Below are 24753 nucleotides of genomic sequence, written 5' to 3' on the forward strand. Positions count from 1 at the left end.
AAATTGTTCAAAAACACATAGCGATTATGCCAAGTGCTGTATTGTAACTAAAGGGACTTAATTCGTGTTTGGTTAAAATTTGTAGCCTTTAAAACAACTAGCTATTTGAGTTCAAGCAAATATACCTGTATATGTCTAGGGCTTTTTTTCTTTTTCTCCTTATACTGGAAATAGAATTAAGTAGTGAGTAAAATGTCTAAAGGATGGATAATTTGAAAGCTCTACTTTCCAGTTTCTGTCTGCCCATGTGCAATTTTGTATCTAAATTCCTTTGCAATTAACGTTATGTTATAAGCATTTACCATATTGTCATAAAATCTTTGTAAGTATTGTTTGCATCATATTCCATCACATAGCTGTATTACCAGTTACCTAGGTGTTCTGTTCTGCAAATGAAAGCAGGTTTGAATTTCTCTGTAGCACAAATAATGATGCAATAAATATTCTTGTGGCTAATGTGTATTTATAATTACTTCCTTAGAACAGATCCACAAGAATCGATTAAGGAGTATGAGTATTTTTTAAAACTATTATTGTACACACTAAACAATTTTCAGTTCAGTTCAGTCTCTCAGTCGTGTCCGACTCTTAGCGACCCCATGAATCGCAGCACGCCAGGCCTCCCTGTCCATCACCAACTCCCGGAGTTTACCCAAACCCATGTCCATCGAGTCGGTGATGCCATCCAACCATCTCATCCTCTGTCGTTCCCTTCTCCTCCTGACCCCAGTCCTTCCCAGCATTAGGGTCTTTTCCAATGAGTCAGCTCTTTGCATCAGGTGGCCAAAAAATTGGAGTTTCAGCTTCAACATCAGTCCTTCCAATGAACACTCAGGACTGATCTCCTTTAGGATGGACTGGTTGGATCTCCATGCAGTCCAAGGGACTCTCAAGAGTCTTCTCCAACACCACAGTTCAAAAGCGTCAATTCTTTGGCGCTCAGCTTTCTTTATAGTTCAACACTCACATCCATATATGACTACTGGAAAACCATAGCCTTGACTAGACAGACCTTTGTTGGCAAAGCAATGTCTCTGCTTTTTAATATGTTGCCTACCTTGATCATAACTTTTCTTCCAAGGAGTAAGCATCTTTTAATTTCATGGCTGCAATCACCATCTGCAGTGAATTTTGGAGACAAAAAGATAAAGTCTGCCACTGTTTCCGCTGTTTCCCCATCTATTTCCCATGAGGTGATGGGACCAGATGCCATGATCTTAGTTTTCTCAATGTTGAGCTTTAAGCCAACTTTTTCACTCTCCTCTCACTTTCATCAAGAGGCTTTTTAGTTCCTCTTCACTTTCTGCCATAAGGGTGGTGTCATCTGCATATCTGAGATTATTGATATTTCTCCCGGCAATCTTGATTCCAGCCTATGCTTCATCCAGCCCAGCATTTCTCATGATGTACTCTGCATATAAGTTAACTAAGCAAGGTGACAATATACAGCCTTGACATACTCTTTTTCCTATTTGGAACCAGTGTGTTGTTCCATGTCCAGTTCTAACTGTTGCTTCCTGACCTGCATACAGGTTTCTCAAGAGGCAGGTTAGGTGGTCTGGTAATTCCTATCTCTTTCAGGATTCTCCACAGTTTATTGTTATCCACACAGTCAAAGGCTTTGACATACTCAGTAAAGCAGAAATAGATATTTTTCTGGAGCTCTCTTTCTTTTTTGATGATCCAACAGTTGTTAGCAATTTGATCTCTGGTTCCTCTGCCTTTTCTAAAACCAGCTTGAACATTTGGAAGTTCATGGTTCATGTATTGCTGAAGCTTCGCTTGGAGAATTTTGAGCATTACTTTACTAGTGTGTGAGATGAGTGCAATTGTGTGGTAGTTTGAGCATTCTTTGGCATTGTCTTTCTTTGAGAATGGAATGAAAACTGACCTTTTCCAGTCTCGTGACCACTGAGTTTTCCACATTTGCTGGCATATTGAGTGCAGCACTTTCACAGCATCATCTTTGAGGATTTGAAATAGCTCAACTGTAATTCCATCACCTCCACTAGCTTTGTTCATAGTGATGCTTCCTAAGGCCCACTTGACTTCACATTCCAGGATGTCTGGCTCTAGGTGAGTGATCACATCATCATGATTATCTGCACCGTGAAGATCTTGTTTGTATAGTTCTTCTGTGTATTACCACTTCTTCTTAATATCTTCTGCTTCTATTAGGTGCACACCATTTCTGTCCTTTATTGAGCCCATCTTTGCATGAAATGTTTCCTTGGTATCTCTAATTTTCTTGGAGAGATCTCTAGTCTTTCCTATTCTATTGTTTTTCTCTATTTCTTTGCATTGATCACTGAGGAAGGCTTTCTTATCTCTCCTTGCTATTCTTTAGAACTCTGCATTCAAATGGGTATAGCTTTCCTTTTCTCCTTTGCTTTTTGCTTCTCTTGTTTTCATAGCTATTTGTAAGGCCTCCTCAGACAGCCATTTTGCTCTTTTTCATTTCTTGTTCTTAATCCCTACCTCCTGTACAATGTCACGATCTCCATCCGTAGTCCATCAGGCACTCTGTCTATCAGATCTAGTCCCTTAAATCTATTTCTCACTTCCACTGTATAGTCATAAGGGATTTGATTTAGGTCATACCTGAATGGTCTAGTGGTTTTCCCTACTTTCTTCAATTTAAGTCTGAATTTGGCAATAAGGAGTTCATGATCTGAGCCACAGTCAGCTCCCAGTGTTGTTTTTGCTGACTGTATAGAGCTTCTCCATCTTTGGCTGCAAAGAATACACTCAGTCTGATTTTGGTGTTGACCATCTGGTGACGTCCATGTGTAGAGTCTTTTCTTATGTTGTTGGAAGAGGGTGTTTGCTATGGCCAGTGTATTCTCTTGGTAAAACTCTATTACCCTTTGTCCTGCTTCATTCTGTACTCCAAGGCCAAATTTGCCTGTTACTCCAGATATTTCTTGACTTCCTACTTTTGCATTCCATTCCCCAATAATGGAAAGGATATCTTTTTTGGGTGTTAGTTCTACAAGACAGGTCTTCATAGAACTGCTCAACCTCAACTTCTTCAGCGTTACTGGTAGGGGCCTAGACTTGGATTCCGTGATATTGAATGGTTTGCCTCGGACACTAACCAGCATCTTACTCTGACTTTGTTTCAGTTTTCTCTTTTGCCCTTGGTGAATAGAATCCTGAGAAAGTTCTCTTTCCTTTTCAGTACTTCCTTGCCTTGGCCTTTTGTTAGTGATAATGAAAGACAAACTTAGCATATTTCTTCAGTTCAAGCAAACCTTTCTCTAGGCAATTTTGAGATTCAAGTCCACCATGGAGTGTGGGGAACAGACATAAACCATGTACTCTTCATCCACATTTTTCACAATGGTCTCAAATGTACTTTGAAGGCACATTGAAGTGGGAGATACATTTTGTTTGATGATGAATGGATATAGTAAACCATAGAGTTAGTTTAATCAGGTAAGTTCTTGATTGACCACTCTCTACCTCACTCTAAAACCTAAATACTATGTTGTATTGCAATGAAATTTGTATGTGAAGCTGAATTTCTCCTTTGCTAGCTTGTAAACATCTCAAGAGGAAGATGAATTTTTTCTTACTCATCTAACTCAACTAGAAGAGTGCCTGACCCATGAAAGTGAAAAGAAAGTGAAGTGTTAGTTGCTCAGTCATGTCTGATTCTTTGTGACCCATGGACTGTAGCCTACCTGGCTCTTCTGTCCATGTAATTCTCCAGGCAAGAATTCTGGAATGGGTTGCCATTCTCTTCTCCAGGGGATCTTTCTGACCCAGGGATTGAACCAAGTCTCCTGCCTGACAGGCAGATTCTTTACCATCTGGGCCATCAGGGAAGTCTTAGTAGTAGTAGTAGTGTTAGTCACTCAGTTGTGTCTGAATCTTTGCAACCCCCCCAGACTGTAGTGCACCAGGCTCCTCTGTCCATGGGATTCTCCAGGCAAGAATGGGGGACTGGATTGCCATTCCCTTCTCCAGAGGATCTTCCTGACCCAGGGATCGAAGCTGGATCTTGTGCATTGCAAGCAGATTCTTTACCATTAAGAACACTCAGTAAATGCTGCTGCTGCTGCTAAGTTGCTTCAGTTGTGTCCGACTTTGTGAGACCTCAGAGACGGCAGCCCACTAGGCTCCTCCATTCCTGGGATTCCCCAGGCAAGAATACTGGAGTGGGTTGCCATTTTCTTCTCCAATCACTCAGTGAAAAATACTTATGGAATAAATGAATAAATAATTTTGGTTTCAGGGATTGAACTACCTCAGTTTCACCTGATTAACAGCATCTGTGAATCACTGTAACATAGCATGGCTATAGTATAAAAACATCAAAATGCTAGACCAATGATTAGGAAATAGGGAAGGAGGGCTCGGCAATTTTAATGACAGGATCATATTTTAATTTGTCCTCTTTTCATGAGCAAGTCCAGTTTGGGGGTGTCCCAACTGTGAAACAAGCTGGTCAGGTATGTGAGGTCACACAGAAGAATAATCTTTCCAGCAATGTCAAGAAATGTATTTACTTTTTCACCATCAATAATTTCATTCATGATATATTATTAATTTATTAAATTAAATAAATTGTATTATATTTTATATAATATAAAATATATTAAATTATCTTAACTTTTGTAGTTTAAGTAATGGCTTTCATGCCATCATCACATCTAATCTCTAAAAAATATATTGAAATTTAGGAACTGATAGGTTTTGACCACAGTGACACAGCATAAAGAGGTAAATTGAATCTAAATCTTCTCAGTCCAGATGTTCTTTCCATCATGTCATAGATGCACACACAACCTTCTGGTGGAGAACTCACAGCTGAATCAGTCATAAACTGTCCAAGTATAGGGTCCACATAATTGACCATTGTTCAAGTAGAAATTGGAAGTACCATCAGAGAAACCAAGTAACTTGCAATGGAGGATAAAAGAGTGAAAGCTGATTTCCCTCTAGGGGAAGGGAAAAGTCTTCCCTGACTGGGGATGAATGGGACCTTTAGGATGCCAAGAATTAGGATTGTAGGGAAAAATAATTTTAAGTTGGAGAAAGTGCATAAGCAAGCACGGAACTTGGGTTGAAGATCAAGGAACAGCAAGTGGCTTAGTCTGGCAGGATCTTGAATGGGTGTAGAGTATAATATGGTAGGAAAGGTCAGCTGGAGCCAGATTGTGAGGAACCTGAATTCTAGACTAACTCATTCAAATGATTATTGAGACAGTGATCACTGAGGATGCAGGTTTTCTGAGTGGACCATTGAAATTGTTAATGGGGGAGTGTTATGCTTGGACTCTGGCCACTGTACTCACATCCCCCTTTTTTAAAAAAATCAAATCAAATATACGTGCACCTGTTTCTTTGGCCGATGTCAGGAAATCCTTTGATATTTCCCCAGGGTAATATTTTCCTTGTATACCTCAAAAAGGGAAACTGAAGATCCTATGAGCATTTCCAAGAAATAGGCTGTCCCAGGGCAGTGAGCCCTGACTTCTGCCCGACAAAACAGGCCTGCTTTGAGCAGGGTGTGCATTGCACACATTCAGTTGATAGCAATGGGAAAAGCAGATATTCCATCTGCCAACAATCAAACACATAAAATCACACAGGAATGTACAGTATGCTGGTTTGAACTACATAGGCGTTTGCCCCAACCAGAGAGAAAAGACCTGCCTATTTATGTCCCCTGGTAAGGACATTAGTGAAGAAAAGCTTTGATGTTTAAGCAATCATCTAATTGACTCTATTGTTGGATTCAGAAGTCCAGGGTTGGTTTCAGGAATGAACACTAAACATTTTTAATGGCACTATGAATAAACAGAGGCGTGTGGTTGAAAACGGTGAGTAGATAGACCATTATCTGTAAAATATTCTGAGCATGCAGAATTTAAACTTTACTTTTCAAAATTTATACTGCCAGTGTGGTTGAATTTAGGTTTTAGGTACTGCATCCCTGGGAATCTAAAAAAACAAGACGGATTCTCAAATGTGGTTGTGTGAGTTTTGTGAGGACAAGGTAAATGGAAAGGATTTAGATGATTGCAGGACACATCTGTCCTTGGATTTTTATGATTAGAATTGGAGTCAATTTCTCATCCTTTTACTTCACCCCATACATCCAACAAATTTACCCAGTCTTATCAATTCATCTTTGACAGAAATACATCATTTGCCCCTTTTATGTCAGGAGCTGACTCCAGGACTTCATCGCCTTCTTCCTGGATAAGTGTAATAGTTTCTTAACTGCTTTTCCTGCCTCCAGCCTCTTCTTTCTCCTATCCAATCTGTGAACTACGTCCCTTTTCCCTCTTTCCAACCTGCAGTCATTCCAAACTAACATTCTTAAAATACTGCTGTTGTTCTCGTACTCATCTGTTCATACCACCTTGTGGTTCCTCACTGCCTACTATACAACTGGGCGTTACCATTCTCCTGATTAAGGTACACAACACAACTAATACTCCTTGATTCCAGTATCCATTCACACATACCCTTCACTATGCCACACTGTTGACATTTTTCTATTTCATGTTTTTCTGAGATTTCCTCCCCACCTCATCTTTTGATTAATGTACTCTTTCTTCTAATCTTCCTTTTTATCAGCCTAAATCTCAACTTTTCCATGGCTACAACTTTTCTCATTGGTTTCTAAGTTTTTAGAACATCTTTCCAAATTTATGTCTGAACTCCTAACTCGAGCACTAAATTATAGACTGCCTTATTTGGTTATTTAACCACTTTTCATCTGAGTCTTGTCCCCCAAAGTGATTTTATGTGCCAAGAAGGTGAGGATCATTTGTGGTTTCACTTTTGTAACCTCTAGTGTTCAACATCTTTGTAGAGTGATTTCAAGAAAACTGCCTTAAAAATGAGTTTGATAGAACTGGATTATTTTCTCACAGACAAATAAATGGCAAAAAGTTTAACTAACTTATTTTATCCATAAATCAGAAATAATTTAAAAAATAAGATAAAAAGCAATAACTAACAATTAAGTTACTGTTTATTTTGTTCTACATATACTTTTATGAACATTTGGTGCATGATTTTATTTAATTTCTTCACCAAACTTGTGAAGTAGATACTAACATTATTCTCATTGTATAGAGAAGGAAACTAAAACTTATTGGGGTCAAGACACTTGTCCAAGGTCACACAGATGGTAAATGATGTTTAAGCACATGCTGTTCACTTTAGAAACCGTATTATTAATTACTCCTTGCTATGGTCTGAATATTTGTGTGAGTGTCTGTTAGTCACTCAGTTGTGTCCGATTCTTTGCAACCCCATAGAGTGTACCCTGCCAGGCTCCTCTGTCCGTGGGATTATCCAGGCAAGAATACTGGAGCAGGTTTCTATTTCCTTCTCCAGGGGAATCTTCCTGACCCAGCAATCAAACCTGGGTCTTCTGCATTGCAGTCAGGCTCTTTATTGTCTGAGTCACTAGGGGCTTAATATTTGTGTCCCCTCAAAAGTCATAGGTTGAAATCCTCTAAAGAGATGGTAATAGGAGGTGGGAACTTTGGAAAGAGATAAGGCCTCAAACTGTAGGAAATAAATTTCTGTTGTTTATAAGCTACCAGTCCATAAGTTATTGATATAGCAGCCCAAACAGACTAAGACACTCCTATAGCCTAGATTTCTTAGAGGAGCATTAACTTACTATTTGTTGTTTATTAATACAATTATATTTTTATGATAAAACATGTTATCCATCTAACATGTGAGACTACTGGTACTAGAATGAAAAACAACTCTACTCATATGAGGGCTTCCCAGGTGGCTTAGTGGGTAAAAAATCCTCTAGAAATACAGGAGACAAAGGAGATGCAGTTTCAAACCCTGGGTCAGAAAGATCTCCTGGAGAATGACGTGGCAATCCACTCCAGTATTCTTGCCAGGAGGATCCTATGCACAGAGGTGCCTGGTGGGCTACCATCCATGGGGTCGCAAAGAGTCAAACACAACTGAAATGACTGAACATACACAAGCACTACTCATAGAAAGAAAAAGTGGAAATGACTTTATGAAAAACAAATATATTCTGATTGAGATGGAAAAAAGTCATAGAATAATGCTAAGAAGCATTAATACAAGCATATAACTTATGCATTATGATTTATATTTTGTAGTCTGAACATATATTGCACTGCTATTTATAATCAAAAACCATTATTTTCAGTAAGAATCAGCTATTATTCTGCTGACTTTAGCCATAATTTGTCTTTCATTGGAATTTTTTGTTCAGTTTGGAGTTTGATGGCTGAAATAAGTTGTAAAGACAATAAAGTTAGGAAAAAACTTCTAAATCTAGGATTATTTCTCTAAAGACATATTGTAGAATTTTATAGGAAGCACAGCATTCCAGGTGATATAAATTTTCAACGAAAATACATAAATGGAAAATGAGTATTCTTCCAGCAGAAGTAAATGTTGTGAGTTTGGGAAAAACAGCCTTCTGACTAAGAATTATCATTGCATAACATCCGTGTTTAATATATAATGTTTTGTGACTGCTATTAAAGAAAAGTAGTGGGAGCTCCACCTTGCCCTTGGAAATGTCTACTTAATTCTTCAATTGCAGAGACATTCAGAAACTGGTTATGAATGGTGACCAAAAGTTTCTCATACATCAGTCATCTCCACGGATTAACTCAGGGCTGAAGAATCTCAGACAGGAAGCAGGGCATAGTGGGTGTCCAAAATGTGAGCAGGAGCATAGAAAAAGGAAAGGTTGTTCTCCTTTGGCTAAAAGACTTTATTTAATTCTCAGTAGTTTCAGTGAGATTACCTGTAACAGCAAGGCCATCTAAATAGCCTAGTTTAGAACAACTTAGAAGTCAAACACTCTGGAACCAATAGTGATAAAGAGTGCTGAATAATCAATTTATTGAATAAATCACTCAAAAAATAGCTTTTAGCCAACACCTTTATACAATAAGCACTCTACTAAGCACAGAAGTTGTTTGTCTTCAAAGAGGTCAGCATGGTTTTGAACCAATAATCTGTAAAAGAGAAGTGGGCTATGACTGACATTTAGGGCCCTGGAGGTATCATGGTGGCGGGGACTGAAATAGATGCTGCAAAGTTGCTTGAAAATTTTTTTCTTCATCTCCCCAGACTCACTCTAGGTATTTCAAGGGGAAAGCAAAGGTGCTTATTCACTTAGTTTAGTAGAGACAGGAGTCATTTTGCCAAGCTCAGCTTTAGCCCTGAGGCTCATCAGAGACCTTGCAGTGTGTTCTAATCCTGGAAAAACAGAATTGGGGCTGGGGATAAAATCTACAGTATATCTCATCTGCACCATTACCTCACAAAGGACCTTACTTTTAAATCAGCATCTTAGTTGAGTCTTGTGTTCAGTAAAGTTTGAGAATCTCTATCTTAGCACAGAGCAGTAGTTCTTAACTGGAAGTGATTTTGCCCCTAAGAGGACACAGAGTAAGTGGATGCTGCTGGTGTCTAGAGGGTAGAAGCCAGGGATGTTGCTCAACATCCTGCCATGCACAGGACAATCCCCAGAACAACAACAACAAAATCATCCAGCCCAGAATGTCAATGGTGCTGTAATCCTGGCATAGAGCAAACAACATCATGCCCATGTAAGTGATCAATAAATGTTTCTTGAATAAACAATTTTGTGGTGAAGTGGGTAGAGAAAAGTAAAGCTGAGTGCTCTTTTTTGAGGGCTCAGGTGCATTTCTTCTGGGACATGCCTGGTGGGCGTGCTTTACAGCTTTGTAAACTGTCCAGGTGTGTGGGGACACAGAGGCTCAGGACCTCCAAAAACCCATCCATTCCAGTGACTATACATCACATTTAACAACCTATAAGAGACAGTCTTTTTCTTTTTTAATGTTCAGGGTGTCCCAGATGGTATAGAAATCTGCCTACAATGTGGGAGATCCAGGTTCGATCCCTGGTTGGGAAGATCCCCCGGAGAAGGGAATGGATACCACTCCAGTATTCTTGCCTAGAGAATCCAATAGACAGAGAAGCCTGGTGGATTACAGTCCATAGGGTCACAAAGAGTTGGACATGACTAAGCAACTAATACTTTCACTTTTCATTTTACACATATAATTCTATAATATTAGATCAGATATAAAAACTAAATACAATATTTGGATAGAGTTATTTCTGACTCTTTTATTCCAGTACAATTTCTCTCTTTTGATTTTTGGCTTAAAAGGTCTCCAGCTCTGTGTTGAGGTTCTCTGGCATTTAAATAACACTTTGACTATATAGCATCAAGAAAGAAAAAAAAAATGAGATTCAATGATTCAATTATAGTTGGGCTTCCCTGGTGGCTCAGACGGTAAAGCGTCTGCCTGCAATGCAGGAGACCTGGGTTCGATCCCTGGGTTGGGAAGATCCCTTGGAGAAGGAAATGGCGACCCAGTCCAGTACTTTTGCCTGAAAAATTCCATGGATGGATGAGCCTGGTAGGCTATAGTCCATGGGATCGCTAACAGTTGGGCATGATTGAGCAACTTCACTGGTTCACTGGTTCCATCTTAAAATAAATTCTTATTTTTTAAAAAAGATATTTATTTATGTAGGATGTTTTAGGATATATATAAAATGTTATAACAGTATAGATTCTTCCACAAGTTCTGTGAAGAATTTGGACACAGACTATGTTATTTTCCTCTTTTTAAAAAATTTTTAGAAGTTCTAGTTTGTTCAGGTCAGAAGTAAAAATGAATTTGAAAGACTGGAAAGTCTTTAATAGAATATAAAAACATTTTTCTTGGGTGGCCTCCCTGTAACTCATCTTTTTTTCCTTTTTCTTCTTCTTATCACCTATATTTTCAAACATGTTTCAGTATCAGACAAGCGAATTAAGGGGAAATAACTTCTTTTAAAACCTATCTAAAGAAAGGAGAAATGCAAAAACTAATTAATAAGAGTGTCTTACACTTTCTCTTCAGCATTTAGTATGAAACTGACTTTCACTGCTGTCTAATAAAATGAACGAAGAGTGAAAAGTTCAAATATTAGGCTTTCCTGTGGAGCTTGTTTCATGAGGTCTTGAGAGCCAACATTAGCAGAGTGACAGATGGGCGTTCATGTTTCTGTCTAGTCTGTGGTGTACTGCTGAGATGGCTACTTGAAGCAAATAAAACTCTCCAAACCAAAATGTAACCTGCATCTCAGAAGTTCAGTGACCTAAGGTGAAAGAACTTTGCTTCGTCCCCGCTAACTTCCTCTGCCTTTCACCAACCCCTCTCCCCAGATTGCCTCCTTAAAGCTAAACAAACAAAAAAGGCAAAACTCCAGACTTCTCAACAAAAGGCATTTTGTGTTCTACCCAACTGTTGTGTACAATATATGAAAGTCTCAGTCATGGCAAAAGGAAACTTACATTAAATTAACATTCCCCCAAACAACTTAAAATCAATGGATGTGTTTTCCTCCAGAGAAATCCATAATTACCTTGGCTTCTGCACAGCAGAAAATAACAGAGTATCATAGACAGCTTTTTGAGTTGACTATAGTTCAGATTAAGGCCCACATATGCTATAAATCTTTGTAATGGCAAGTAACTATCAGGGACCTATCTATTGAGCCATTTAACAATTTAAGTAGTCCATACCAGAATGTCCAAATAGATTGCAACAAGTGTTCATTTCTCATGGAGTACCCTGAAATAACCAATAGACAAAGTTAAGGTAGCATCTTAGACATTTAAGCCTGTATGTGTGGAATAAGGGTGCCAGATAAAATACAGGGCACCCAGTTTACATTTGAATTTCAGAGAAACAATTGATTTCTTTTAGTATAAATATGTCCCAAACATTATATAGGACATATTTATACTAAAAAAGCATTTGTTATTCATCTGAAACTCAAACATAATGAGGTATTCTCTATTTTTATTTTGTATTTGCTAAGGCTGGCAACCCCACCTATGAAGAATTTCAAACTTTAATTTTAGAAACTCTGTTACTAAACACTAAACAGTTGGATAAATATATACTTATATATATAATTTTAAACTATGCAGGTATATGAAATGTAAGAAATTGAATGCCAGTACTAGTAGGCACAATCAGTGTAAAGGTAGTTAATGAATAATAATATAAAAAAGTTGTGGAGTTTTTGTAAACCTGAGACATACTTAACCCATCTCACACACAGGTTAACCCTGTTAATGCTTAATAATTGTGATGTTTTGGGTCATGGGCAGCCACCTGTCCAGAGATTATTTGATAGAATTGAATATTTAATTTACCTTTGACACCATCGATTTAGTCGATCTAAATTTGACCAAAGCAGAATTATTCTCTATCTGCAACTAAATAGTTGTTCTCAAATGATGTGTAGGTCCCAGAGTAACATTTTCTTTCTATGGGTTCTCGATAAATGTATTTTTGTGGTCAATACAGGATTTTGCCTCAGATACTAGTTCTGCAATTTGTTTGTTGCATTAATTGGATAAACTCTCTAAGCCTCAGTTTTTTTTTTAATTTTATTTATAGAATGAAAGAAAAACCCTAACTCTTAATAAGCTGTTGAGATTACAAACTCTTCAATGACACCATGCAATTAAAACAGCGATTGACACTTATTAATGGCTAAACTATCAATTCCCGGGATGCCATGAATTTCTCTGTCTTGTTCATGATATAGCATCAGCACCAAGCTCATTGCTTAGGACATAATGGGAGCTAACATATTTTATGAAATAATACTTCTATAAATAACTGTAGTAATAGAGGTAGTCCTAGAGTAACTGATAGAGCCAGAACTTTAATATTTTAAAAGAAACAATTGGTATTTATGGGTTTCTGAAAGCTTTGGGTTTGGGGCAGTGTGGAAGCAAATTTTTAAAACAGATACATTTTATTTTAAGAAAATCAACAGTAAGACTCTTGAGTTACCCCACTAAGTACCAATACAGGGGATGGTAATGTGAGATCATCTTAAATTTGAATATAGATGCTGCAAATTGTGTTGTTTTCTGTTTGTTCACTAGCAAAAGTTATAGTTTTTCTGCTTTATGCCTTTGAAAAATCAGAGTAATCATTACATAAAGCATAGATTTTGATTGAATTATAGACATGCCTTATATGGTGCTGTTTAAGATTAATGCAACATTCAGGAAATATTCTATTTAATTTTATTTTTGTCCTAATAGACTCTAGGTCACATTTCATGAGTAGAGAAGGGTTGTGACTTTTTTGAAGAAAAGGATATTCCAACCAATGATGTTCCCTGGGTGGTGGATGAGGAATTTTTAATGTGGGAGAAGGACCCTCCATTCTGTAAGATTAAGAGTTGCAAGATCAGACTTGGAGACATGGAAATATTCAAAACGCAAGCACCACGAAGGATAAAGCTGGTGGAGGTAAATCTGGTAAATGCTATGGAAAAACTGGTTGGGATCTTAAGGTATGTTTAATTCCTATAATTTCATGCAGCCATAAAATTAAAAGATGTTTGCTCCTCGGAAGCAAAGGTATGACACAGCTAGACAGAGTATTAAAAAGCAGAGATGTCACTTTGCTAACAAAGGTCTGTATAATCAAAGCTATGGTTTTATCAATAGTCATGTACAGATGTGAGTTGGATCATAAAGAAAGCCAGATGCCAAAGAATTGATGGTTTAGAACTGTGGTGCCTGAAAAGACGCTTGAGAGTCTCTTGGACTGCAAGGAGAACAAACCAGTCAATCCTAAAGGAAATCAACCCTGAATATTCATTAGAAGGACTGATGCTGAAGCTAAGGCTTCCCTAGTGGTAAATAACCTGCCTGCCAATCCCAGAGACATAAGAAACGTGAGTTCAATCCCTGGGTGGGAAAATCCCCTGGAAGAGGGCATGGCAACCCCATCCAGTATTATTGTCTGGAGAATCCCACGGACTGAGAAGCCTGGTGGGCTACAGTATGGTTCATACGGTTGAAAAGAGTTGGCCTTGACTGAAGCGATTTAGCACACTCGATTTTGAAGTTGAAGCACCAATATTTTGGCCACTGATGCTAAGAGTTGACTTATTGGAAAAGACCTGGGAAAGATTGAGGGAAGAAGGAAAAGGCGGAAACAGAGGATGAGTTGGTGTTATAGCGTCACCAACTCAATGGACATGAGTTTGAGCAAACTCTGGGAGATGGTAAAGGACAGGGAAGGCTGGCATGCTGCAATCCATGGAGTCACCAAGAGTCGGAAATGACTGAATAACAACAATTATTCTTATAAAAGTCAGGAATAGCCTTGTGAGACACTGAAATTTGTACTTCTATCATTCCTTTAATGTTCAATGAAATTTTGCAGAACACTGCAGGAAGGATCTAGACACATTTGGAAAATTAATCAAGGGCTTTGTGTCCCTGCTTGGAGAAGGTTGGGCTAAGGAGTGAGCTCACAGAATCCAATTATGAGATGATGTGATGTGACCTGCAAGGGCTCTGGAACAAAGGTTGGGAGTCCAGATGTCTGACTGAGCTGAAAAGAGACCACCAGGATGGATTCGTAGAATATGTAAGAATTCCTCAGCAATTCCAGATTCCCAGAAATCACTTGGGAAGAGGAACACAGAACAAAAATGGACTTCCTGAAATTGATTTGGATGTTAAAAGAGCTGTAGTTTTATTTTGCATTAAAAGTAGGTGAGGTTTGGGGACACACTGACTGCATTGTGTTCATCTTGGCAGCCAGAAAGCTTAGAGCAGAAAGTATTGCTTAATTATAATAATAATCTCACCTGGAATTCCTAAAATCATTAAAAGCTACCAGGAAGGGAAATCCAAATACAACACCTTCTTTCCTCTTAAATGGTTTGTGACCTTTCTTTTAATCTTTATTATTATAGCAACGTTTTGTGTGTTTACTAAGGGGATCTGACTTGAGCATAAGCTGGGATTTAGATCCGCCTAGGCATGTGCAGTGAACTGGAGGGCAGCCTGCCAGGAGTCTGGTCAGATGAGTGACTAGGAAGACTGCTGAGGAAGATAGAGTCACTCACAAGCCTGGCCCCAAAATAGACCCACAGAGTTGGAGGGGAGAGGTGACTCTGTATAATCATTTTGTAACTTGTGTTAGTCATTGGCTCTGCCTCCATGGATGCATGTCTAGGTTATCAGGGAGGAAGTGGAAGTAAACTAGAGGAAAAAGTTATTTTATTGAAACTTGAGCATAGTCAGAAGCAACATTGCTTAATTCTCCTAAAAAAAAAAAAAAAAATGTTAGATCCCCCTACCTTGACCCTTCAAGGATTTCCGAGCATTCACCATAGCATCAACTAGAAGACTTTGGTGCTTTGTGGAAGATGGCTTTGGAGTCTGGTGACAGAAACTAATGGGTGAAGGAGGAACAGCTGTGCAAAGCAGCAGGAGGAGTGCCTGGCAGGCCCAGAAACACACAGAGGAACCAACGGGTAAGTGGAGCAATTCTCCGTATGAGAAGTGGCAGGACTCTCTTCTGGATTAAACTTCAGTCAGCCTCCTCTACAGCCTCTAGGCCTGAACTCTGGCATCTGTCCTTATAGGGCTTGAAACATCCAGTTGTAGAAACAAGCTTGTTGTCAGTTTTATAAGAATTTCCACCCTCAAAATCTGTCTGATCAAATTCTTCATCTCCTACCTTTGGCATCTGATCACTCAGGCCTACCTTCATCAATAATCTTGTCAAATGGGTTTAACCAATTAATTCCTCCTTGCTTACCCTTGATGTTTCCTCTTTGTAATTTTTCATCCACTGACCTCCATTCTGCCCCTTGGCTATGCCCCATTTCTCCATGTTGTATTTGAAATTGAGCCCAGTTCTATATACCAAGATCTCCTTTTCCTCATTGCATTAGTTCCTTCCAGAGTGAGAGCTGCTTTCACTGCTTTGACTTGTCTGGCTCCTGTTTTCTTTATGAGAAGTGATACTTAGCTGATCTGGCATCAAGTAGATCTTGGCAGTACTTAGCGTAAGGGGTTATGGTACCCAGAAGTGTTGACATTACCAGCAGTACCAGCAGAGGCAAAAGTGTATTCTGAGTGTGTAATGACACAGGTGACTGCATACTTGGTGAGCACATTTGAGACTTCCCCTGATGAGTCTCAGAATACAGGGAAGGAATCTTTCCAAAGAGAAAGCCAGAAAAATAGAGATTATATTTAATTCTCCAAATATACAAAGCATTCATTATAAATAAAATATCATGTGCTTAGTCACTCAGGCGTGTCCGACACTTTGCGACCCCATGGACTTTAGCCTGCCAGGCTCTTCTGTCTATGGGGATTCTCCAGGCAAGAATACTGGAATGGGCTGCCATGCCCTTCTCCAGGGGATCTTCCCAACCCAGGGATCCAACCCAGCTCTCCCACATTGCAGGTGGATTCTTTACTGTCTGAGCTCTATATTCACATTTGTATCCTTATACTAAGTCACTTTAGTCGTGTCCGACTCTTTGCAACCCCTTGGACTGTAGTCCACTAGGCTCCTCTGTCCACAGGATTTCCCAGGCAAGAATACTAGAGTGGATTGCCATGCCTCTCTTATAGTTAATAAAAACTGATGCTTAGAAAAGTGACTTTCCCTTATAAAAGGCAGAACTGGGACATAAATCCAAGTGCTCTGATGTATTTTCAACGTTTATTCTACCACGATACAGCTGCCCCTCATTTAAGGTATTTCCTATACAGATTTTGATGCCCTTGTCTTTTAAAAAAATTATATGATGTATGAATTAATAAATTTCTCATTTTTTATATGCCAGATAGAATAAATTTCATACCTTCCTATAACAGACTTATTAAAATTTAAAATTGAATTTATTCATTAAAATGTGTTGAATTTTATTCATTAAAAAGATGCTTCCCCCATCTTTATTTAAAGAGAAATTTACTAAATTTAAAATCAGGATATATCTTCCAAAATCAAGCAAGGAGTAAGAAGATACACTGGGGATTCTGAAGAAGCATCGTAGAGTTCTATCATTGTTTATAAAAGCTGCTATTGAAAGGGTAGTTCAAACAAGATGGCGACATGGGGGCACACTGGGTCAAAATTATAGGACTTGCCAGTCAGTCCAGGAAAACTAGAGCAGGCATCAGATTCAATCCACCAGCAAAGAGGCAGTCAAAGTCAGGCTCTGGAATCTTGCCAGAGACTGAGCAGGGTGGATGCTGGAGGAGTAGCCAAGAGAACAAGCCAAGGATTAGTTAGTAGAGAAAGCAGCAGAGGTAACAGGAGACAAGAACACAGGAAGTGGGTCTTAGGGCTATCTCCTTTGCTTCTGGACAGTGTCTCTGGACAGTGTCAGTGTCTCAGGGCAGTGAGGCACGATAATGCCTCACTTCATGCTCCAGGCATGAGCTCACTGCATAAGTGTCTTCAAGGTAATTTTCTACACCCGATACCACACAACCCCAATCTAATCTTCTACCCCTTATAATACAGGATTTTTGTGCAATGAGTGTCCAAATTATCTGGGTTGCCATTAAGGTGTGCAGCAGTCTTTCTGGTCAATTTCTTGGACCTGTGATCATCCATGTCCCCCAGCCACCACCTGGCACTGAATAGTGCCTGATAGAGTCTGGAAGATATATTCACATTTCCAGTCTATTGTTTTGGAAGTAAGAGAAGTGAGGTTGTAGATGGAGTGTGGAGATAAAGAACCCAAGGGACAGTGTGTTTGCCTCAAGCCTGGAGAAAGTCATAGAAAGAAGTCCTTGGTATTAAAATCTTGGAACTCAGGGAGGGTTATGGAGATTAACATAGCTTTTAAATAGCCAAGTAAAGGGATTGGTCAGCAGGATTATTAGATATGGTTCACTACTCTGAGGGATCCCGTGGTGTCATAATATCTATGAATATCATCCCTGCAGTGAGAGTTGTATGGTCCTGAACTTGTGGTTTGAGAATTTGTGAGCAGTGCCTTCTCCTTTTTCTTTGACTCAGAGCTATTCTGTGGTTGTTGTTTAGTTGCTAAGCCATGTCTGGCTCTTCGCAACACCATGGACTGTAGCCCACCAGGCTCTTCTGGCCATGGGATTTCCCAGACAAGAATACTGGAGTGGGTTGACATTTCCTACTCCAGGGAATCTTCCTGACCCAGGGATTGAATCTGTGTCTCCTGCATTGGTAGGCAGATTCTTTACCTCTGAGCCTTTGGGAAAGTCCCCAGAGCTATTTTATTTGACCCTAAAATGGATGATGCTCGGGATAACAATTCTCACAATTGATATTTTAAGCAAATAAACCTTATTTACTTTTGCCAAAAACCAGACTAAACCCCAGAAAGCAGGGAAAGAGTTGAAGACAAAGCAATAGGAACAGCAGAAATAATGTCCTACTACTTGGAGAATGAGGGACTTCCCTGGTGGCTCAGAGGTTAAAGCGTCTGCCTCCAATGCAGGAGACCTGAGTTCGATCCCTAGGTCGGGAAGATCCCCTGGAGAAGGAAATGGCAACCCACTCCAGTATTCTTGCCTGGAGAATCCCATGGACGGAGGAGCCTGGTAGGCTACAGTCCATGGGGTCGCAAAGAGTCAGACACAACTGAGCGACTTCACTTTCACTTTCACTGAGAATGTGGTGGGGGGAGTGTCTGAACCACTTGTCTTCATCAGACCAGTGACTGGGCATAGGGCTTGTGGCGGAAACTGGAGAAAATCAAAAGACATAACTCTGCCAGAGAAGCATGGATTGGTCGGACTTTTGCTGAACTCTTTGCTGTATCATATTTCTTAAGTTGCTGTGAAGGCATGCTATTGTTTTGAACTTGATTTCTTAAAATCTTTTACAACACCAGCCAAATAAGCAATGGGGGTCTTAAATCATTCTTCCTACAATTTTAATCCCTAAAACTTTCTTAAAGTGAAGAATGCATGCCCAAAAGAAACTTAAAAAAAATACTTGCATGAAAAGAAAAGAATTTAATAGAAAATAAGAAGGAAAATAAAACAGAGAGGCAAGGACGAGGTGAGTTCAATCATTCTACACAGAAAGAATGTGTGAATTTAAATTTTTATATAATTTGAACCTGTTGGAAGGAAAGAGTCAAATGAATTGTATGGTGTTCATCAAGAAAATTTTTCACTACAGCACCTGGCCTGCTCACAGTTCTGCTTCTCAGTTATTTATGACAGTTGTTGTGCCAATAAATCTGGATGATATGGTCCAAAATGAAAATGCCCAGTGACCGTAGCCTAGGTGTTCTTGGTGTAGGTACAATTTTCAACACTATGCGATAACTCCACAGGGAGGAAGAAGGATGACAGGGATAAAGTTGATTCATGCAGCCCTGTCGGTGCTAATCCAGCATGTACATTTCCTGTTTGTCGTCTTCTTTGGACTATGGATAATAGCAGAAGACAAGTGCACCTTCATTTGAGGATGTTGCAGCAAATACAGCCTAGGGTGACTGCCCACTGAGTCACACCCTTTCCTTGAGTGTGAGTGGAAACTGTGGTCCCCTTGTAACCAATAGAACATGGTAGAGATAAAGGGATTTTCCACATATAGATCCTCAATCACTGGATGGTAAGTTAAGCCCACTGAGTCACACCCTTTCCTTGAGTGTGAGTGGAAACTGTGGTCCCCTTGTAACCAATAGAACATGGTAGAGATAAAGGGATTTTCCACATATAGATCCTCAATCACTGGATGGTAAGTTAAGCAAAAGAGGGAGAATCCTAGGTTGGCCTGAACTAATCAGGTGAGCCTTAAAACACCAGAGCCTAGGCTTCGCTGAAGGCAAAAACTACAAGCAGCAGTCCTTCTCTTTTTCTCCCTGTTTGGGGTCTTCCCAAAAAGAATCAGACATGACTGAGTGACTTTCACTTTCACTTTCTTTCAGGTCTTCAAGAAGCAAACTGAGATGCATTCTCCAGCCTCAAGGATCTAAATACTGTCAACAACCTGACAGAGCTTGGATGCTGCTCCATTTCTGGTAGAGCCTGCAGATGAGAATGCAGTCTGTCTAGCACTTCTATTTCAGCCTTACAAAGCCCTAAGCAGAGGATCCAGCTTAAGGTATGGCCAGAATTTGAACGCACAGAAGCAGTGTGCTCATAAATGAATATTGACATAAGTGTCTAAATTTGTGGAGATTTGTTATGCAACAAGAGAAAACTAATACAGACACTGATCCTTCTCAAAGGGGAAAATGAGCAGAGGCCCACAGTTTAGGATTACCCGACCTTGGATTGTGGAACTCTAGACATTTTACCTTAAAAGGGTAGCCATGTTGAACATGGCAAAGGGCAGGGGGCAATTTTATGCAGAGAAAGATCAATCCTTTTTGTGTGTATGAGCACATCTACAATGAAAAAGATGGTGCCATGGCCATGGTCAGTAGTAAAGCCCATCAAAACAATTTCCTAGAGTCTGTTTTTGTTTTGCCATATTTGTTCATTTATATTGTTTTTTAGCTTCCACCTATAGGTGAAAATATACTGCAGTTGTCTTTCTTTGTCTAAATTATTTTGCTTAACAGAGAAAAGAGAACAAACTAGTGGTTACCAAAGAGAATAAGGTAGGGGGAGGGGTGAAATAGGCGAGAGTAATTAAAAGGTACAAACTTTAAAATAGTTATAAAATAAGTTACAGGGACATAATGTATAGCACAGGGAATGCATATGTGCTCAGTTCCTCAGTCATGTCTGCCTCTTTGCAGCCTCACAGACTGTAACCCTCTAGGCTTCTCTGTCCATGGGATTTCCCAGGCAAGAATACTGGAGTAGATTGCCATTTCCTTCTCCAGAGAATCTTCCCAAACAGGGATTGTACTCACGTCTCCAGCATTGACAGGAAGAATCTTTACCACTGAGCCACCTGGGAAAGCACAGGGAATACACTCAATATTTTATAATAAAATATAAAAATATTAAATCATTTATTGTATGCCTGAAACCAATATAATGTTTTAAGTCAACTATACTTGCTCCTTGGAAGAAAAGCTATGACCAACCTAGATAGCATATTAAAAAGCAGAGACATTACTCTGCCAGCAAAGGTCCATCTAGTCAAAGCTATGGTTTTTCCCGTAGTCATGTATGGATGTGAGAGTTGGACTATAAAGAAAGCTGAGCTCCGTAGAATTGATGCTTTTGAACTGTGGTGTTGGAGAAGACTCTTGAGAGTCCCTTGGACTGCAAGGAGGTCCAACCAGTCAATCCTAAAGGAAATAAATCCTTTTGTTCATTGGAAGGACTGATGCTGAAACTGAAGCTCCAACACTTTGGCCACCTGATGCAAAGAACTGACTCATTTGAGAAGATCCTGATGCTGGGAAAGATTGAGGGCAGGAAGAGAAGGGGATGACAGAGAATGAGATGGTTTGATGGCATCAGCGACTCAATGGACGTGAGTTTGAGCAAGCTCCGGGAGTTGGTGATGGACAGGGAGGCCTGGTGTGCTGCAGACCGTGGGGTCACAAAGAGTCGGACACAACTGAGTGACTGAACTGAACTGAACCGATACTTGAATAAATATTCACAGAAAAATAATTTCCTAGAAAGATGTAAACTTACAACATGAGCATGAGACTTCTCATTCTACCTTAGAAATTTAAGGAGAGGTAAATACTGAGCCACCAGCACTTTTGCCATATTGAAAGGACAGTTTCATGATGTCAGGCCCATTCTCATGAGGACTGCCATAAGGGTGCAATTGAATGCATGAATGCATGTGCCCTGGTAGGTGGAAACAAACGTATACCAGGTCTTCACTAATGGAGGCCTCCTCTAGGTATATGCCTAGGATGACAGATGCTTATGAGATGGCATGGGTAAGTGGACCAGCTGCTAATAAAATGAGATTCAAACAGGCAGCAGGCTGAGGTGGACTGCACAAGGTTCTTAAACAGGGTGAGTTGTTCCTATGGGGGATAACAGTAACTAGAATTTGAATCAAGCAAAAAGCACAACCTGTGTCACTATCTGAGTTTTTCCTGTTTTACTAGATTCTGGACCTCTGTCTTATAATGGAACAAACATGACCTTTCAATAATGTCAATGATTTGCTTTTCCCAAAAAGGCTGTCTGCTGAGATAGTCCAGCTCTCTGTCTTCTCTAAGAGATAGTGATAAATAAGGGTTGTGACCTGGACAGCACCTGTAGCCTTGATGACTTTCATGCAAGTGCTCAGCTGAATTACAGGTCTTGTTACCAGTCCTTGAAACACACAGAGCTCTGGTTTGGGGAAGCAAATCCATTAGATGTGATGAAGAGCCTTTCCCAGCCTCAGAGGTGGATGCCATTCCTACTATGGTCTGAGGAGTAGCTCCTCGGCTTCACCTAGTTCACAGTATGCACGAGTGTACAAAGGAACCCGTGTGTGCGTGTGAGCTAAGACGCTTCAGGCATATTTGACTCTGTGACCCTGTGGACTGTAGACTGCCAGGCTTCTCTGTCCATGGGCTTCCCCAGGCAAGAATACTGGAGTGGGTTTCCATGCCCTCCTTCAAGGGATCTTTCTGACCCAGGGATCAAACCCACATCTCCTGGTGGCTCCTGCACTGTAGGTGGATTATTCACCTCTGAGCCACCGGGGAAGCCCCACATGGGAACCCAGGTGGTGTTAAAACCAATGGCCAGCTTGGTCCATTGTTCAGAAGCAAAGGTGAATATATGGTTCAATCTGTGATCTGAGCAATGCATCATGTTGTCTGTCAAGGTCAAGGTCCTGGGAGTCACAAGGAAATATTATTAGAGAATGGGACACATTAGAGTTTGTTTGAGTGAGACTCACTGAAAGACAGCAGCCAAAGCCGCAAAAGATAGGGATATAGTAAGCAGTTGCTAAGGCAATTTGACTAATTATTAAAATATCAGATGTCGTCTGATCAGTATGATTGTAACAAAACAGACACATGCCAATATCTGATTCAGTGAACGGATCATAATATAATTAAATCTAAATAATACAAATATTTGAATTTGTTTGCACTTTGTTTGTCATCAGTCACATATAAAACATGGACCATTGACATTTTTAATCCTGAGAAACAATGAAGCATTGGAAAAGAGGTGAATTTTTCTCTCCAATCACAGAATTCTAGAATGTGCTGTTTGTGTAGGAGCAAAGAATGAGTTACCTTACTTTGGACATTTCTCAGGAAACAACCAAATTTCCCTTTCCCAAAATAAACATTTTAGGTGTTCTAAAATTCTTTCCTTTATTTAATAAGGTTAAATTTGCAACAATCCTAATGAAGCTATTTTATTCTAGATTTTAGCAGGTAGGTCTATTTCTGCTTTATTGACTATGCCAAAGCTTTTGACTGTGTGGATCACAATAAACTGTGGAAAATTCTGAAAGAGATGGAAATACCAGACCACCTGACCTGCCTCTTCAGAAATCTGTATGCAGGTCAGGAAGCAACAGTTAGAACTGGACATGGAACAACAGACTGGTTCCAAATAGAAAAAGGAGTACGTCAAGGCTGTATATTGTCACCCTGCTTATTTAGCTTATATGCAGAGTACATCATGAGAAACGCTGGGCTGGAAGAAGCACAAGCTGGAATCAAGATTGCCGGGAGAAATATCAATAACCTCAGATATGCAGATGACACCACCGTTATGGCAGAAAGTGAAGAAGAACTAAAAAGGCCCTTGATGAAAGTGAAAGAGAAGAGTGAAAAAGTTGCCTTAAAGCTCAACATTCAGAAAACTAAGATCATGGCATCTGGTCCCATCAATTCATGGCAAATAGATGGGGAAACAGTGGAAACAGTGTCAGACTTTATTTTTCTGGGCTCCAAAATCACTGCAGATGGTGATTGCGGCCATGAAATTAAAAGACGCTTACTCCTCGAAAGGAAAGTTATGACCAACCTACATAGCATTTTTAAAAGCAGAGACATTACTTTGCCAACAAAGGTCCATCTAGTCAAGGCTATGGTTTTTCCAGTGGTCATGTATGGATGTGAGAGTTGGACTATAAAGAAAGCTTAGTGCAGAAGAATTGATGCTTTTGAACTGTGGTGTTGGAGAAGACTCTTGAGAGTTCCTTGAACTGCAAGGAGATCAAACCAGTCAATCCTAAAGGAAATTAACCCTGAATATTTATTGGAAGGACTGATGCTGAAACTAAAGCTCCAATATTTTGGCCACCTGATATGAAGAACCGACTCACTGGAAAAGACCCTGATGCTGGGAAAGATTGAGGGCAGGAGAAGGGGATGACAGAGGATGAGATGGTTGGATGGCATCACTGACTCAATGGACATGGGTTTGGGTGGACTGCAGGAGTTGGTCACGGACAGGGAGACCTGGTGTGCTGCAGTTCATGGGGTCACAAAGAGTAGGACATGACTAAGCAACTGAACTGAACTGAACTTATAATCCTAGGCCACAAACTGATATCATCATCGATTTGTGTGCCAAAATGCAGCTCTGATTTTACTTTAACATTTTTGCAATGTTATTTGTTTTATCTTGTTAATCATAGGATTTCCTTAAATTCTGCGCACAGTTGGCCAGGCCTCCAGGGGCTCAAGAATTCCAAGACCCACCTCCTTTCTAAAGTGCTGCCTGACTAACTGTGCTTGTGGGCAGGCATGGAATCCAGGCAGTGTCCAAGAAGGTCATAAGCAAGGTCAGAGGCCTGCTCTCCTGCTTCTGAAGCCTGAACAACACTTGCTCCATTTTAATTTCTCTAATAGTCAGCTTCAGGACTGTTTAGGCTGAAGGTCATAGGAATAAGGCAAAATAACATGAGCAGTCTTGTTAATTCTATAGGTCAGATAACAATTTCAAAAGGTAAGAAGCAAGATAATTGAAGAAATAACCAAGAGGTTAAACAAAGCAGAAAACAATTT

The 24753-nt window shown here is 39.8% G+C and overlaps 1 protein-coding gene across 3 annotated transcripts in view; it reads left to right on the plus strand.

Annotated features, from left to right (window-relative positions):
• The first annotated feature begins 14413 nt into the window (after positions 1–14413).
• ADAMTS3 (ADAM metallopeptidase with thrombospondin type 1 motif 3) overlaps positions 14414–24753 on the plus strand; it is a 335418-nt gene continuing 325078 nt past the window's right edge. Inside the window, exons 1-2 of one of the 3 annotated variants that reach the window (XM_081587042.1) lie at positions 14435–14601; positions 19786–19961. The gene's annotated coding sequence lies outside the window, so the exon portion shown is untranslated. Of the gene's footprint in view, positions 14602–19785; positions 19962–24753 lie in introns of all 3 variants that reach the window. The other 2 variants (XM_081587070.1, XM_081587060.1) reach the window with 2 other exon arrangements.

The sequence above is a fragment of the Giraffa tippelskirchi genome, chromosome 1, assembly GCF_054371585.1.
Source record: "Giraffa tippelskirchi isolate mGirTip1 chromosome 1, T2T-mGirTip1v1.2.pri, whole genome shotgun sequence".
Lineage (NCBI taxonomy): Eukaryota > Metazoa > Chordata > Mammalia > Artiodactyla > Giraffidae > Giraffa > Giraffa tippelskirchi.